Consider the following 18,811-nt stretch of genomic DNA (forward strand, 5'->3'; position numbering starts at 1 on the left):
CATACACCCTTACCTTTTTGTCTTGGAAATTCCTGTCCTCCCCCTAACAAATCCTTTCTCTTACACTCAAGGTCCTCTCCCTTGATCAGATGCCTTGCTCAATACAGCTTCTCACTCCTGACACATATGGCTTTGCATTTAAACACATTCAAAGACTCCCTCTTCAAACAAAAATGCCTTTCCTCAACCCTTTGAACCCCTTGACTAGCACTAAATACTGCTCTTTCCTGTACTTTGTCTATTAATTCTCAGTTCACTGAAGCAGTAGTTTTTAACCCTGGCTGCACACTAGGATCATCTGGGGAGATTTTTAAAAACCCTAATTCCCTTGACTGAACCACAAGCCAATTACACGAGAATGGGGTAGTGGGACCGTCTTTTTAAAGCAAAGACTTGCAGCCAACGTGCAGCCGAGGCTGAGAGCCGACACGCTAAAACCTGGCCGCTACCCTCGCCGCCATTAAGATTGTTCTTGCTCGGCTCACCAGTGATCTCTGGTTGCCAAAATTTAGTTCTTAGGTTGATTTTTATGTCTTGATACCATAGCATTGCTTCCTTTCTGGAATTCTGACTCTTCTGACCCTGCTCTCCTGATCTTTCTCCTGCTTTCTCAGCCTCTCAGGCAGAGTGGTCAGGAGGTCAGTCCCATGCAGACTGAATGTCTGCCTCTGCCCTCCCCTCCATTACTTCATTAATACCCATGTGCTAGGGAGTTCCTTTGCCATGCCGCCTTCATGTGCTGGCTTAAAGCACAGATTGGAGTGAAGCACTTCCATTCATTGACAATTATCGTAAACTAGGAAAGCCAACTCAAGGTGTCTGCTCCTTTCCTCACTTCCCTTTGCTCCTCCTTTAAGCCCACTGAAGTAGGAAGAATTGCTGACTACACTAGTCAGTTTCTCTGATGGATAGCCCCTATTTACTAGTGCGTGGAGTAGTTCTTCGTGAAGTCAGGCTGAACTGTGGTCCTTTTTTTCCTTTCCAGGGTCTTGGGCTGGTAAGGAGGCCTGGGCCCACTTCTACATATAAGAAGGCTACCCGCCATCTAGTACTTGCTTCAGTGTTTTTACTTGCTGCTGTTGGTAAGATTTTAGTTTGAGTTTAGGGGAGAGACAGACCCATTTCCTCACCTCTCTTTGACCTTGGGAGCCATGTTGGAGCTTTTACTTTATCAGAAAACTTTGCTGGAGTCTCAGGCATTCGCCCCACTAATAATAAAGCGGAGCTTGATTTTCCACATCACTGCATGCTGCCTTTGGAACTCTAGGTAGGGGTTCCACCCTCACCAGAAGGGACTGTGTGTTTCTGGCTTCTTTACATCACTAGTTTCTGATTTAAAGTCCAGGATAGGTGGATCTGATTGTCAGGTGCCTATGTCCTAACTGCAGGAAGTGAGAATGAGGTTATCTGGAATGTTTAGTTTCTACTGGGGAGAGATGAAATCCTTAAACACAGTATGTTTTTGTTTTTGGGTTTTTTTGCGGTATGCGGGCCTCTCACTGTTGTGGCCTCTGCCGTTGCGGAGCACAGGCTCCGTATGCGCAGGTTCAGCGGCCATGGCTCGCGGGTCCAGCCGCTCCGCGGCATGTGGGATCCTCCCAGACCGGGGCACGAACCCGTGTCCCCTGCACCGGCAGGCGGACTCTCAACCACTGCGCCACCAGGGAAGCCCAACACAGTATGTTTTAATGTCTGGGAGAGCTAGTCCCCTCATAATTTTTCAGTGTTTTCCTGGCTATTATTACATGTTTTTTTTTATATATAAACTTTAGTGTCAGCCGGCGTAACTCCATTTTTAAAAAGTGTGCTGATATTTTTATTGAGATGGTATTACATTTATTAACTAACTTAGAGAAAAATGACATCTTTACAATGTTGAGTCATCCTACCCAAGAACAGGGTATGTATTTCTACTGTTTAAGTTTATTTTTGTGCCTTTTAAAGACTTTAAAAAATTAAAAAAAAAAAAGAAGATCTGGCACATATATACAATCAAATATTACTCAACCATAAAAAGAAGCAAAACTGAGTTATTTTTACTGAGGTGGATGGACTTAGAATCTGTCCTACACAGTGAAGTAAGTCAGAAAGGGAAAAACAAATACTGTATGTTAACAGAGATGTATGGAATCTAATGAAGAAAAAGAAAAGATTTTGAAGAACCTAGTGGCAGGACAGGATTAAGGACACAGACATAGAGAAAGGACTTGAGGACACCGGAAGGGGGATGGGTAAGCTGGGACGAAGTGAGAGAGTGGCATGGACATAAATACATTACCAAATGTAACACCGATAGCTACTGAGAATCAGCCACATAGAACAGGGAGATCAGCTCGGTGCTTTGTGACCACATAAAGGGATGGGATATGGAGTGTGGGAGGGAGATGCAAGAGGGAGGGGATCTGGTGATATTTGTATATGTATAGCTGATTCACTTTGTTATACAGCAGAAACGAACACTCCTTTGTAAAGCAATTATACTCCAATAAACGTGTAAAAGGAAAAAAAAAAACAAAGCCCAAGGTTAAACCTACACACTTATGGTCAACTAATCTATGACAAAGGAGGCAAGACTATACAATGGAGATAAGACAGTCTCTTCAATCATTGGTGCTGGGAAATATGGAGAGCTACATGTAAAAGAATGAAATTAGAACACTCCCCAACACCATACATAAAAATATATTCAAAATGGATTAGAGACCTTAATGTAAGACCAGACAGTATAAAACTCTGAGAGGAAAACTTACGAAGGATACTCTGACGTAAATCACAGCAAGATATTTTTTGATCCACCTCCTAGAGTAATGAAATAAAAAAGAAAACTAAACAGATGGGACCTAATGAGACGTAAAAGCTTTTGCAAAGCAAAGGAAACTACAAACAAGACGAAAAGACAACCCTCAGAATGGCAGAAAATATTTGCAAACGAATCAATGGACAAATGATTAATCTCCAATATATATAAACAGCTCATGCAGCTCAATATTAATAAAACAAACAACCCAATACAAAAATGGAAGATCTAAATAGACATTTCTTCCAAGAAGACATACAGATGGCAAGTACGCACATGAAAATCTGCTCAACATCACTAATTATTAGAGAAATGGAAATCGAAACTACAATGAGGTATCACATCACACCTGTTAGAATATGCATCATCAGAAAATCTACAAACAACAAATGCTGGAGAGGGTGTGGGGAAAAGGAACCTTCTTCCACTATTGTTGGGAATGTAAACCGATACAGTCTCTATGGAGAACAGTATGGAGGTTCCTTAAAAAACTAAAAATAGAATTACCATATAATCCAGCAATCCCACTACTGGGCATATACCCAGAGAAAACCATAAATCAAAAAGACACATTCACCACAATGTTCACTGCAGCACTATTTACAATAGCCAGGTAATGAAAGCAACCTAAGTGCCCACAGACAGACGAATGGATAAAGACGTGGTAAATATATACAACGGAATATTACTCAGCCATACATAGGAATGAAATTGGGTCATTTGTAGAGACCTCGATGGATCTAGAGACTGTCATACAGAGTGAAGTAAGTCAGAAAGAGAAAAACAAATATTGTATATTAATGCATATATGTGGAACCTAGAAAAATGGTACAGATGAACCAGTTTGCAGGGCAGAGATAGAGACAGATGTAGAGAACAAACATATGGACACCAAGGAGGGAACGCCATGTGAGGGTGGTGGTGGGATGGATTGGGAGACTGGGATTCACATGTGCACACTTATATGTATAAAATACATATCCAATAAGAACCTGCTGTATAAAAGAAATGAATTTAAAAAAATTAAAAATAAATAAATAACATTTAATAAAATAAAACAGAAAAAAAGTTTTTCCCTTCACATAGACGTCTTTATATTAATGCATTATTTCCATGTTTATATCTCCAAATTAAAAAAAAAGAGGAATAAATAAAATCTAACTTGAACCAAAAAGAAAAAAAAAGAAAGAAAAAAAAATAGAACTCTCCAGTTATACAGAGGAAAATCGTATCAGGGCACTTGCTCCAGTGGTAAAAAATTCTTAAGTTGGTCAGAGGTGGGAAATCGTCTCCCATGCCGTCAGCAGCGCTCTCCCCCACAAGGAGCATCCTCATTGCAAAGCTGGGGGACTGTGTCAAGGCATCTGTGAGTAAATGTGAGCTGAGCCCCAGTCCTGCTGCAGCTGAACTCTTCCCACCCTTTCCAGGTAAAACACCTGAATATGTATAAGCACTTGCAAGCCTAGAGGAAGGGCTGTGGAGCCACACTAGCGAGAGCACGCAGGCCGACTTGGTGCCTGCAGGCCAGCCAGGATGTTCCTGTCCCCAGATGCTCTTCTGGAAGCTTTTAATTTCCCTGCCTGAGATACCCCTCCTGCCACAGCCCCCACTGCTTTTTTATTTCCTCACCTCAGCCTGGGGAGAAATTCCAGCGGCAGGTATGGGTGACACATCCTCTTCTTTAGCAGGTGGCAGCCTGGCAACTCCTGCAGAAAGACCAGCAGAGCCCTACTCACACTGGGCCACCCACAAAGCCATGGCCCGTCAAACCCTCCCACCACCCCAGCCCCGAAATTGCTGAGGGGGCAGAGAATATGGCGTCAGTCACAGCTACAGGGGCTCTTGCTGACTGGAGAGGTGTTTATATTGAACTCAACCCAGGCACACTTGTGTGGGGGGGCTGGAAGGCAGTGTCAGGCTGCCCAAATCAGCCAATCCTCACCCCTCAGGGGCTCACAGTTGCAGAAAATGAACCTTGCTAAACGGGTCAGTCCCAAGGAACAGGTGTGGGCCTTGAGAGTCAGGATAGACAAGGGGCTGCAGCTGCAGCTTGTTTACTTATCATTTTTATCTGGTCCATGAGTGGAAAACAACTTCAAGAAGACCCTATCCTAATGAGAGGAACCCAGGAGTCAGGGAGAGGAGTGATGGTGGGTGGAGACAGAGGCCTGGAGCCCTGGCTGCAGTGGAAGTGTCTGGAAGACCAGGCAGAGAGAGGCTGCACAGAGAGATAGCCAGGGTCACAGACCTGTCAGAGCTGCTGTTTGTTAGTTCAAGTCCTGCTCTGAGGTGTTCTGTGTCAGCTGTGAGCGACAGGTGATCTGGGGGTTCTCTGCAAGGTGGGCTATGTGCACAGTTCCTGTGTGTCCAGCCCTGCTGGGGTAACTGCCCAGGGGAGATCTGTATCCTGGGAAGGGCCTGACTATGAGAGCCCCATGGGCTGCTGGGTAGCTGCACAGGAGAGCTCCATACCCTGGGAGGGACTTGAACACGAGAGCCCCGTGGGCTGTGGGATGCAGCCCAGGTGAGCTCCATATCCTGGGATTGGCCTGACCACGAGAGCCCCATGGGCTGCTTGAGACCTGGTAAATGACATCAGGACAGTCAGTGAAGCCACCGAGGATATACATCCAGTAGCTCCTATTTCCTACACCCTGCTGCTCATTCTACCATCCACCAGGCCATGGCATTCTGTATTACACTTCAATGATGCCTTCTTCTGTATTCCATTCATCTCAGAGTCACAAGAATTTTTGGCTTGTGTGTGGCAGGACACAACATGCAACACAAGCAATAATGCTGGGCCGTCCTGCCCCAATGGTTCAAAAATCCCCACACCATCATTGGGGAAATGTCCTCTAAAGACCTAAAAGTTCTACCTCTGTAAAAGAGAACCCTCCTTCAATATGCAGATGACATTCTGATCGCCAGGCCTACTAAAGACGCCTCTGAACTACCTAGCCAAGAAAGGATAGAAGATGTCCAAGAAAAAGGCTCAAATATCCCAGGCTCAGGTGACATGCCTGGGCTTCATTCTCACAGATATTCGGAGAAACGCATCCCAGGATAGGGAAGAAGCCATTTGCAGCCTTACCTCTTCTAAAACTAGAAGACAGCTTAGGGGTTCCTGGGGACGCCAAGGTTTTCTGCATCTGGATCCCTAACTACAGTCTAATAGCTGGGCCTCTACATGAAACACAGACACGAAATGATGATGATCCTTTTGAATAGAATCCAGAAGCAGCCTTTCAAGAATGGAAAGAGCAGTCAATTCAGATCCTTGCCCAGGAACTCGCTAATTTAGCTAAACCCTTTGACCTTTACATACATGGTCAAAGGTTAATCGCCCTTGGAGCCTTAGTGCAAAAACTGGGACCAGTTGAAATGGAGCAACACAAGAATGCCCTACAGGTATGATAAACTATGGTCACCAAGGGCTTTGCCCACCGACACATCAGGCCAGGATACTGGGGTATCTAAAAACTGGAAATCAGCAGCCCACAAGGCCTGCTCCCTCCTAAGGGAATAGGACCCCACGTGGTGATCCTAACCACCCATCATGTCCTGAAGTTGCAGGGGTCACTCTGTGGACACACTGACTTTGAGTGAAGAGGCCCTCCAACTCCAACCTCCAGAGAGATAAATGGGGGCAACAGGCCCCCAAGATGACTCGTGTGACCATCACTTGACCTGGAGTTTCTCTCAGAAAACAACAAGACTGTGCCCCGTAAGAGCAGACTACTGCTTGCAGGACTTACTGCCTCCAGAGGGGAGCTATTAAGCTTGGCTGGGGAAACGTATATCACGCTTTCACCATAGAAAACCCTACAGACACCACGGTGATGGTGGCCAATATGACCGGCTGGACTGCTGGCTACTTCTAAAGGCCGTTGACTCAGTGGACGTCATGGTCCTGGATCACCACTGACCCTGGACTGTCTGGGAGTTGTACGGGCAGGGCTCTGACACATGGTGCTGTTTGTACATTAATTCAGGGACCTAATTAAAGAAAGCACAGACTACTGGTCAGAGCATCTAGGCTGGCAAAATCCGTCAGCCTAATGTCACCGAACAAATGTGGGGTGGGGTGAAACCTGCCACCACAGCATCTTTGTGCATCTCTTTCCTGGACCCTTAAAGGTCATTAGAATCTATAACACTTCCAATGCTGGTGCTCAGGCGGACGAGAAGTGAGGCAGGAGGCCTTGGGACAATCAACCTCACCTGGAGGCTGTGGGGAGACGTTTTGCCCCTCCCCCAAGGTATCAGGGCTGCCACCACAGCATGAAGCAGTTACAAAATAGGGGTCTGCACACTCAACACCCCAAGAATGAGGAACGGAACAAAAAGCAGAGGAGGTGTTCGTCTCTGGCAACGTTCATTAAAAATTCCTGGGAGATAAAAAGATAATCTGGGCAACAAAATAAAGTCTAACCTGTTTTTCCTTTGTGCTTTGTCTAATTTCACATGCTCCTAGGGTTCCGCATGCAGAGGTCCCACACCCAGCACTTCAGACCGACTTCCTAGTGCAGAATGGCTGGGTCGACACCTCAGCTAGTGGAGTCCCATGCAGACTGCACGGCATAGAGCCTGAGCTGCAGCCAACACAGCCCTCGAGAGCTCCATCCCCTAACTCCCACTGACGCTGCCGGGATCCCTACTCAGCATCCCAGCCCACAGCCCGTGGGGGAGTGCACACTCTCACCTCTCCATTCAGTTTTCAAAATAATGTTTCCTTTGCTTCTGAACCAAACTCAGTCTTGATCTGTTGGCTCCAATGACACTGGGCACGGGGACTCCTGTTGGGGCCCCCTCTGGATGATCAGTAACAGAAATTGAGAACTTTGTAACTTCATTGAACAGATGTGTGAGCCAAACTGTAGTTAACATAGAGCAGTGTATAATGCTCGGGTAAAATAAGATGTTTCTAAGACTTACATTTGATATTTCCATCACTTTACTATAAGCAAGTTCAGTGAAGACGTCTGTCTTATTTGTCAGGTCAACATTAGAGAAATGAAGTGATTTATTTCCATGGATGTACATCGAATACTCTTGGCTGAAGATTCAATCTTGTTTAGAATGCTTTTCCATTGAAAATGATACCTCTCTTTCAGCTCCCCCATGCCTGAGAAGTATAAAATCTTATAATTTATTATTACCAAAGGGGAAAGGTAGGACAAGGGATAAATTAACAGTTTGGGATTAACACATACACACTGCTATGTATAAAATAGATCATCAACAAGGAACTACTGTATAGCACAGGGAACTACACTGAATATTTTGCAATAACCTATAAGGGGAAATAATCTGAAAAAGAATCGATATTTTTATTGACATCATCTATCAATGACAGATAAAATGTAACCTAAGCAAGGCCAATGGTGAGCGCTTCTGAACCTGAAGATTTCAATCATCTAAAGTTTGGGCTCTGCCTATTTCCCAAGGCCCTTAATGAACATACGTGTAGCCGTAGCTTAAAAATTCCCCAGTTTGGGGTTCGGGGAGGCACTGATTTGGAAAAATCCCTGGTGTTCTCCTTCCATGCACGGGACCCTTCCTACAGCTAAAACATGCCTGTCACACCTAGAGGATGGTACACCGTTTGATCGGAAAGAGTTTGGAAAAGGCACCTCATCTCCTCATCGCCTGGTGCTCGGGTTCACCCCTCCAGCATCTTTCCTAACAATCTCCTCACTTGGGGATATCAGCACCGTCAACATCCTGTTGCACACAGTTTGGAATTTGTCCAGAGGATGAAGCAGAAGGATGAGAAAAATTTAGAGACAAGTCTTAGGTCTTCGGACAGGCACATGCCACTCTAATTTCCAATCCAGAAGACAAATTCATCAAAGGCTAGAATTGCCCACAGAAAGAGAATAGGGCTAGAGGAAATCCTGCTGTTTTGTGTCGAGTTTCCAAAAACACAAGTTGAAAAATGGAACTCAGGGGCACTAAAATTCATGAAACTGCAGAGTTGAAAATATCTATTGTTGAAAAACGTCTTGAGGTAAGTCACAGAAAAGGACTTTTAAGCAAGGGAGAGTGGCAGGAATCAGATTTGAAGAGGTAGAAAGGTCTCCCCACTAAAGCACAAGAAAAGGGGCTGAACATCACCAATGATGCACTTGGCCCAAAAGGGTGTATGCATTTTTTTCTGAATATATTCAAGTAAAGGCCATTCACACTTTTTATCCAACCAAACAGGTGGGCACTGGAAATCAATACTACAAAATGTATCACTTCACATCAGTCAGAAGGGTCATCCACATAAAGTGTAAACACGAGAGATGCAGGACAGGGTGAGGAGAAAAGGGAGCCCTGTGAGGCTGATAGTGGAAATGTAATTTGCCAACGGCCACTCTGGACAAGTGTATTGTGTTTGCTAAATCATCTGAAAACTGAGCTACAGAGCATAGGGCACTTGCACTCATGGGCGTATACCTTGGGAAAAACAAAAAATGACAGAAAACAGGCACTCCAAAATTTACCACCTCTCTGTTAAAAAGGGCCTCCACTTGGATATAAACTAAATGTCCCTGGAAGGATAAAATGGATAAAAGAGATGGGGTACTTATGTAGAGTGGAATATTACTCATCCTGAAATCAATGAAATAAGGCCAGTTGGAACAACTCTGGTGGAGTTACATACGATCATTCTAAGTGACACATGTCAGAAAGAAAAAGACACATATCATAAGATGTCACTTAAAGGTGGAATCAAAAATGGCTACACATGAAATAAACTACAAAACAGAAACATAGTCAAATATGTAGAAAATAGACATAAGGCTGCTAAATGGGAAAGGTGGGGAATGGTGAGGTATTATCCAGGAGGTTGAAATTAGCAAAGATACCATTCCAAGTACCGAATTGAATAACTGGCAAGGCCTACACGGTACCTCAAAGAACTGCACTCAGTCCACTCAAGTCACTGGAAAATAATACATATGACTCATAAGCATCTGAAAAAGAAATTATTGTTGTCTCACAGTACATGAATCACGTGGATGTACAGCAGCAAAAAACAGAGCTTTGAAAATCAGCTGTAACCAATATAAAAATAAATTTAAATATATTTATAAAAACAGTGAGACAGACAAAAATTCTTACAACTTTTGTTGAAGGGCTACGATGTAACATGGATTGAACACATGTAGACCCACAGCAGGATGATATATAAGGCTGGAAGCTATGCACGCTAAGAGATGTTAGAGAGGCTGGGTGAGGAAATGCAGACCTTTTAAAGTAATACTGCCTGGTACCCATTCCATGGGTCCCAAATCTGCAGTTTGAAGGGAATCATCTGACAGTGAACACATGCCTGGGAAACCGAGATGAATGTACACCGTGTGCTCAGGAGAGGTGTCTAAAATGCACCTCATTTTTGATCTCCTGGTGCTGGGGTTCGCAATTCCAGCCACATTACTAACAATCTCCCGACTTGGAGAATCAGCACCTTTAACCTCCTGTTTCACACAGTTTGCAATTTTTGAAGAGGATAAATGGGAAGAGGAGGAACCAATGAGAGATTAGCTGTAGGAGTTCTGACAGGCACATGTCACTCTAATTACCCATTAGGAAGAAGAATTAACCAAAGGCTCAGCCTGCCTCCCCAGAACCAGAATAGGGCCGGAATCAATCCAATGGTTTGGCGGTCAGCTCACAAAAAAAGCGAGTTGCAAAATGGAGCTCAGGAGCAGACAATTCAAAGACCTGCAAAGATATAAATGATAACCAACGTCCAAAAATATATTCAGGTAAGGCAACGAAGAGGTTCTGAATGAGAGGCAGAATTGCAGGAAACAGATTTCAAAAGGTAGATTGTACTCACATTTAAAGCATATGAAAAGAAGCAGAATTTCTAAAATGATGCAGTTGGGCAAAAGGGTGTATGCGTTTTTTTCGTGAATATCTTCAGGAAAAAAAACACATACAGAGTTTTTGGCCAACCAAGCAAGAGGGAAATGCAAATGCGCACAATAAAGAAGTCTCAATTTCCACTGCTCAGAAAGTCCATCCAAAAAAATGTGTACAAATCAAAAATGCAGTAGAGGCCATGGAAAACAGGGAGACTAGTCACGCTGATGGGTGGGGTATAAATATCCAAGAGCTACTCTGAAGAAGTATATGCTGTTTCCTAAAACATCTAAAATACAAAGCCCCCGAGCAAAGGGGACTTCAACTCATGGACATATAACTTGGGAAGACTAAATATCAACAAGACACAGGCACCCCAAAGTTTAGGGCTGCTCTGCATACAAGAACCTCAACTTCGGTACACCTAAAGTATCCCAGGAAAAAGAGAAATGCATAAAGAACTTGTGGTAATTTTGTACAACGGAATATCACTCAGACGTGAAATCAATGTCATAAGGCCAGTAGCAGCATAATAGGAGGATTTAGGTATGATGATTCTAAGGGAAATTAGTCACACAGAAAAAGAATCTTATCATAAGATATCACTTACAGAGGGAATGTCAACATCACAACACATGAACTGAATTAGGAAAGAGAGCAGCGTCTCACATTTAGAAAACACTCTTATGCCTCCTTAAGGGGAAAGGAGAGGTGGGGTGATGCATAAAACCAGAGTTTGATATTAGCACAGGTACCATTCCAGAAACCAAATACAGAATAGACAAGACCTACACCTTCCTCAGTGAACGGGACTCAAAACCCCTATTCCCCACAGAGGAATATATTTGATTAGTAAGAATCTTAAAACCTATGTATTGATATGCCTCTGTAAGGGAATCAAGTATGTCTAGACCGTCATAAACATGTCAGTGAAAATCAGCTCAACCCCATTATAAAAATGAATTTCAAAAACAAAACAAAAAAACAGCGAAATTCTTGCACAATTCCTTCAGGGGTTCTGATGAAACCTAGAATGACCCTATCTGCAAAGACAGCTGGATGAGACATAAGGCTGGACACTTGGGACTGAGAGGACTGGTGAGATTGGGAGAGAAAATGCAGACCCTTTAAAGTAGTAATGCATGCCACCATTCCATGGGTCCCAAATTTCCAGGTAGAAGGGAATATCACTACAGTTATCACATGTATGGGAAACCTAGAGAATGGACACCCTGTGATGGCGAAAGGTTTCTGAAAGTCTCCTACTTTTTCCTCTCCTTGTGCTACAGTTTGGCATTCCAACTACTTTACTATCAATCTCCCAACTTAGGAGAGTCATCCCCTATAACCTCCTGGTTCGCACAGTTTGCTAATTGTGCAGAGGATGAAAGGGAAGAGGGAGAACCAATCAGAGAGTAGATGTAGGCATTTGGACGGACACATGTCACTCTAAATTCCCATTAGGAAGAAGAATTAACCAAAGCCTCAGCCACCCACAGGGAACCAGTATAGCCACCCCTGGAACCAGTATAGTTCCTGAAGCAAAATTGTGGATTTGCGGTCAGCTCCCAAAAATGGGATTTGAAAATTGGAGCTCAGGGGCAAAGCAAATCAAAAACCTGCAGAGTTATAAAGGACTACTCTCTTCCAAAAATCTGTTGAGGGAAGGCAACAAAGCGGACTTGAAAATGAGGCAGAATTGCACAAAACATATTTCAAGAGGTAAATTGGAATCGCCTTTAAAGCACAGGAAAGGCATCACAACTTCGAGAATGATGCACTTAGCCAAAAACAGCGTATGACTTTTCTCCTGAATATATTCAGGAGAAAAGGCATAGGCCCTTTTTGGCCAATCAAGCAAGTGCACAATGCAAATCCACACTACAAAGAATTGTCGCTTCCCACCAGTCAAAAAGGGCATCCGAAAATCTGTAAAAACCAGAAAGGCAAGATAGAGATGACAAGGGCATAAAGCAATATGATCCCAAGTGTCATGGAGGATTGTGATGACAAGCACATGGAGCATTGTGATGACAAGATTATGTATCATTTTGCTGACAAAGGCATTGTGATGACAAGGTTCATGGAGCACTGTGATGACAAGCGTCATGGAGCACTGTGATTAAAGGTTCATGGAGCATTGGGATGACAAGGGCATGGAGCATTTTGATGACAAGCGTCCCGGATCATTTTGTTGTCAGGGTTCATGGAGCATTGTCATGACAGTGGTCATGGAGCATTGTTATGACAGAGGTCATGGAGCATTGTGATGAGAAGGTCATGGAGCATTGGGCTGAAAATGTTCATGGATTATTGTGATGACAGGGGTCAAGGAGCATTGTGATGACAAGGTACTGGAGCACTGTGATGAGAAGACCATGGAGCCATGTGATGACAAGTCTCATGGAGCATTCTGATGAAAAGGCTCATGGAGCATTGTGATTAATGTGGTCTTGGAGCACTGTGAGGAAAAGGGCATGTAACATTGTGATGAAAAAGGCATGGAGCCTTGTCATGACAGGGTTCAAGGAGCATACTGATGACAAGTGTCAGGGACCATTGTGATGACAAATGTCATGGAGCATTGTGATTAGAAGACCATGGATAATTGTGATGACTTGCGTTATGGGGAGCTGTGATGATAAGTGTTATGGAATATTGTGATCACAAGGATTTGGAGCATTGTGATGACAGAGGTCATAGAGCATTTTGAATTCATTGTGATGACAATACCATGAAGCATTATGATGATGCACATTGGTGCACTGTGATGACAGCGTTCATGGAGCATTGAGATGAAAAGGGGCATGGAGCATTATGATTAGAGGAGTCTTGGATCATTGTGATGAAAAGGGCATGGAACATTGGTCTGAGATGTTTTATGGATTATTGTGATGAGAGGGGGCAAGGAGCATTGTGATATCAAGGGCACGGTACACTGTGATACATGGTTCATGGAGGATTGTAATGAGAAGCGCATGGAGCATTGTGAGAAGAATGGCATCGAGCATTGTGAGGAAAAGCATCATGGATACTGTGATGACAAGGGCTTGGAACGATGTGATGAGAGGTTTTTGGAGCATTGTGATGACAATGGCATGGAGCATTGTGATGCCAAGGGTCATGGAGTTTGTGATGACAAAGTTTATGGAGCATTTTGATGACAGGGGTGTGGTGAATTCTCTTGTGAAGGGCAGGGAGCATTGTGATGACAGGGTCATGGAGCAATTTAATGAAAAGTGTCATGGAACATTTTGATGACAGCGGTTATGGAACATTGTGATGTCAGGAGTCATGGAACATTTTCATGACGGTGTTGTGGACCATTGTGATGACAGGGGAGTGGGTGTATTGTGATGACAAGTGAGGGAACATTTTGATATCATTCGTGAGAGAGCATTTTGATAATAAATGCATGGAACATTGTGATGACAAGTTTTATGGAGCATTGTGATGACAAGGTTTTGGAGCATTGTTATGACAAGCACATGGCGCATTGTGATGACATGGGTCATGGTGCCATGTTCTGACAAAGGCATGGAGCATTGTGATGAGAATGGTCAACGAGCATTGTGATGAAAATTTCATGGAACATTTTGGTGACAAAGGTCACAGAGCCTTGTGATGACGAGGGCATGGACCATTGTGATGACAAAGGTCATGAAGCATTGTGATGACTGGAGTCACGGAGCATTGTGATGACAGGGGACATAGAGCATTGTGATGAAAAGGCAATGAGCATTGTGATGACAGGTGCATGGAGCATTGGCCTGACATGTTTCATGGATTATTGTGATGACAGTGGGCATGGTTCAATCTGATGACAAAGGCATGGAGCATTGTGATGAGAAGGTCATGGAGTATTTTGAAGACAGGTCTCAGGAAGCATTGTGATGACATATGTCATGGTCCATTGCGATGACAATGGAATCGAACATTGTGATGCCAAGTGTCATGGAGGATTGTGATGACAAATGTAATGGAGCATTTTGATGACAAGGGCTTGGAGCATTGTGATGACAAGGGACATGAAGCATTGTGATGACAAGGGCATGGAGCATTGTGATGACAAGGGCCATTGAGAATTTTGATGACAAGTTCATGAAGCATTGTGAAGAGAAGCACATGGAGCTTCCTATGACAGGGGTCATGGAGCATTGCGATGACAAGTGCATAGAGAATTGTGATGACAAATCATGTAACACGGTGATGAGAACTGTCATGGAGCATAGTGATGCCAAGAACGTAGAGAATTGTGATGACAGAGGACATGGAGCATTGTGATGACCAGGGCATGGTGCATTGTGATGACCAGGGAATGGAGCATTGTGATGGCAAGACCGTGGAGCATTGTGATGACGAATGTAATGGAGCACTGTAATGACAAGGGGAATGGAGCATTGTGATGACAGTGGCCATGGAGCATTGTGATGACAAGGGTCATGGAGCATTTTGATGACAAGGGCGTAGAGCATTGTGATGAGAAGACCATGGATAATTGTGATGACGAGCGTCATGGAGCACAGTAATGACAAGGGGTATGGAGCATTGTGATGACAGTGGCCATGGAGCATTATGATGACAAGTGTCATGGAGCATTCTGATGACAAGCTTGTGGAGTATTGTGACGACAATGGCATGGAGCATTGTGATGAAAAGGGCAGGGAGCATTGTGATGAAAAAGGCATGAAGCCATTTCATGACAGGTTTCAAGGAGCATTGTGATGACAAGTGTCAGGGAACATTGTGATGACAAGTGTTTTGAGAATTGTGATGAAAAAGATCATGGAGCATTTTGACGAAAAGGGCATGGAGTATTGTGATGACAGGCATCATGGAGCGTTGTGATGACAAGTGTTATGGAACATTGTGATCACAAGGGTTTGGAGAATTGTGATGAAAAAGATCATGGAGCATTCTGACGAAAAGGACATGGAGTATTGTGATGACAGGCATCATGGAGTGTTGTGATGACAAGTGTTATGGAACATTGTCATCACAAGGGTTTGGAGCATTGTGATGATAGAAGTCATGGATCATTTTGTTTTCAAGGAGCATGGAGCATTGGGATGACAAGGGCATGAAGCAATGTGATCCCAAGGTTCATGGAGGATTGTGATGACAATGGTAAGGGAGTATTGTGATGACAAGCAAATGGAGCATTTTGATGACAAGGTCATGTAGCATATTGCTGACACAGGCATGGAGCATTGTGATGATAAGGGTCATAGAGCACTGTGATGAGAAGCGTCACGGATCATTGTGATTACAGGGGTCATGGAGCATTGAGATGGCAAGGGCATGGATCATTGTGATGACAAGTGTCATGGAGCATTGGGCTGAAAATGTTCATGGAGCATTGTGATGACTAGGGAATTTAGCACTGTGATGACAAGAGTCTCGGATCACTGTGTTGTCAGGGGTCATGGAGCGTTGTGATGAGAGTGGTCATGGAGCATTGTGATGATAGGGATCATGAAGCATTGCGATGAGAAGTTCCTGGAGAATTGGACTGAAAATATTCAGGAACTATTGTGAGGACAGGCGTCATGGAGCATTGTGATGACAAGGGAATGGAGCACTGTGATGAAAAGTTCCTGGAGCACTGTGATGAGAAGACCATGGATAATTGTGATGATGAGCGTCATGGGACATTGTGAGGATAAGTGTTGGAACATTGTGATCACAAGGATTTGGATCATTGTGATGAGATAGATCATCAAATATTTTGATTTCATTGTGATGACAATAGCCTGAAGCATTATGATGATGGGCATGGTGCATTTTGATGACAGGGTTCATGGAGCATTGAGATGCAAATGTGCATGGAGCATTGTGATTAGAGGGTTCATGGAGCATTGTGATGACAATGGCATGGAGCATTGAGATGCCAAGGGTCATGGATCCTTGTGATGACAAAGGTTTTGGAGCATTTTGATGACAAGGGGGTGGTACATTGTGATGAGAAGGGCAGGGAGTATTGTGATGACAGGGTTATAGAGCAATTTGATGAAAAGGGTCATGGAATATTTTGATGACAGGTGTTATGGAACATTGTGATGTCAGGGGTCATTGAGCATTTTGAGGAAAATTGTTATGGAGCATTTTGATGACAGGGGTTATGGAACATTGTGATGTCAGGGGTCATCGAACTTTGTGATGCTATGTGCATGTAGCATTGCAAAGACAGAAGTCATGGAATATTGTGATGACAGGGGTGAGGGAGTATTGTGATGAATAGTGATGTAACATTGTGATATCAGTGTTGAGAGAGCATTTTGATGAGAAGTGCATGGAGCATTGTGATGACAAGTTTTATGGAGCATTGTGGTGAGAAGATTGTGGAGCACTGTGATGAAAAGTCCAGGGAGCATTGTGATGACATGGGTCATGGAGCATTGTGCTGACAAGCGCATGGAGCATTGTGATGACAAGGGTCATGGAGCATTGTGCTGAGAAAGGCATAGAGCATTGTGATGACAAGGGTCAAAGAGCATTGTGTTGAAAAGTTCATGGAGCATTGTGGTTAAATATGTCACAGAGACTGCTGATGACGAGGGCATGGACCATTGTGATGACAAAGGTCATGAAGCATTTTGATGAATGGAGGCATGGAGCATTGTGATGACAGGGGTCATGGAGCATTGTGATAACAAGGGCATGGAGCATTGTGATGACAAGGGAATGGAGCATTGGTCTAATAAGTTTCTTGGATTATTGTGATGAGAGTGGGCATAGAGCATTGTGATGATAAGGGCATGGAACACTGTGATACATGGGTCATGAAGGATTATAATGACAAGGTCATGGGGCATTGTGATGAGAAGGGCATAGAGCATTTTGATGACAAGTGTCATGGAGCTTTGTGATGACAAGGGCATGGAGCAATGTGATGAGAGGGTTCATGGAGCATTGTGATGACAATGACATGGAGCATTGTGATGCCAAGGGTCATGGCGCTTTGTGATGACAAATGTCATGGAGCATTTTGATGACAAGTGCATGGTGCATTGTGATGATAAGGGCAGGGAGTATTTTGATGACAGGGTCATGCAGCAATATGATGGAAAGTGTATTGGAACATTTTGATGACAGGGGTTATAGAATATTGTGATATCAGGGGTCATGGAACATTGTGATGATAAAGGGATGTAGCATTGTGATGACAGGGGTCATGGGACATTGTGATTACAGTAGTGAGGGAGTATTGTGACAAGTAGTGATGGAACACTGTGATATCTCTGGTGAGAGAGCATTTTGAAGAGAAGTGTATGGAGCATTGTGATTACAAGGTTTATGGAGCATTGCAATGACAATTTTCTGGACCGTTGTGATGAAAAGCGAATGGCACATTGCGATGACAAGGGTCATGGAACATTTTTCAGACAAAGTCATGGAGCATTTTGATGAAAATGGTCACGGAGCATTGTGATGAAAACGGAATGGGGAATTGTGATGAAAAAGGCATGGAGCCTTTTCGTGACAGGGTTCAAAGAGCATTCTGATGACAAGTGTCAGGGAGCATTGTGATGACAAGTGTACTGAGCATTGTGATGACAAATGTCATGGAGCACTGTGATGAAAAGGGCATGGAATTCTGTGATGACAGGCATCATGCAGCATTGTGATGACAAGTGTTATGGAACACTGGGATCACAAGGGTTTGGAGGTGGGGCCTCCCTGTTGGCGCAGTGGTTGAGAGTCTGCCTGCCGATGCAGGGGATACGGGTTCGTGCCCCGGTCTGGGAGGATCCCATATGCCGTGGAGCGGCTGGGCCCGTGAGCCATGGCCGCTGGGCCTGCGCATCCGGAGCCTGTGCTCCGCAACGGGGGAGGCCACAACAGTGAGAGGCCCGCATACCGCAAAAAAAAAAAAAAAAAAAAAAAAAAAAAAAACACAAAAAAAAAAACACAAGGGTTTGGAGCATTGTGATGACAGAGGACATGGATCATTTTGATTTCAAGGAGCATGGAGCATTGTGATGACAAGGGCATGAAGCAATGTGCTCTCAAAGTTCATGGAGGATTGTGATGACAATGGAAATGGCGTATTGTGATGACAAGCACATAGAGCATTGTAATGACAAGGTCATGTAGCATTTTGCTGACAAAGTCATGAAGCACAGTGATGAAAAGGCCACGGAACATCGT

Source organism: Mesoplodon mirus, assembly GCF_964341445.2.
Source record: "Mesoplodon mirus genome assembly, contig: HAP1_SCAFFOLD_74, whole genome shotgun sequence".
Taxonomy (NCBI): domain Eukaryota; kingdom Metazoa; phylum Chordata; class Mammalia; order Artiodactyla; family Ziphiidae; genus Mesoplodon; species Mesoplodon mirus.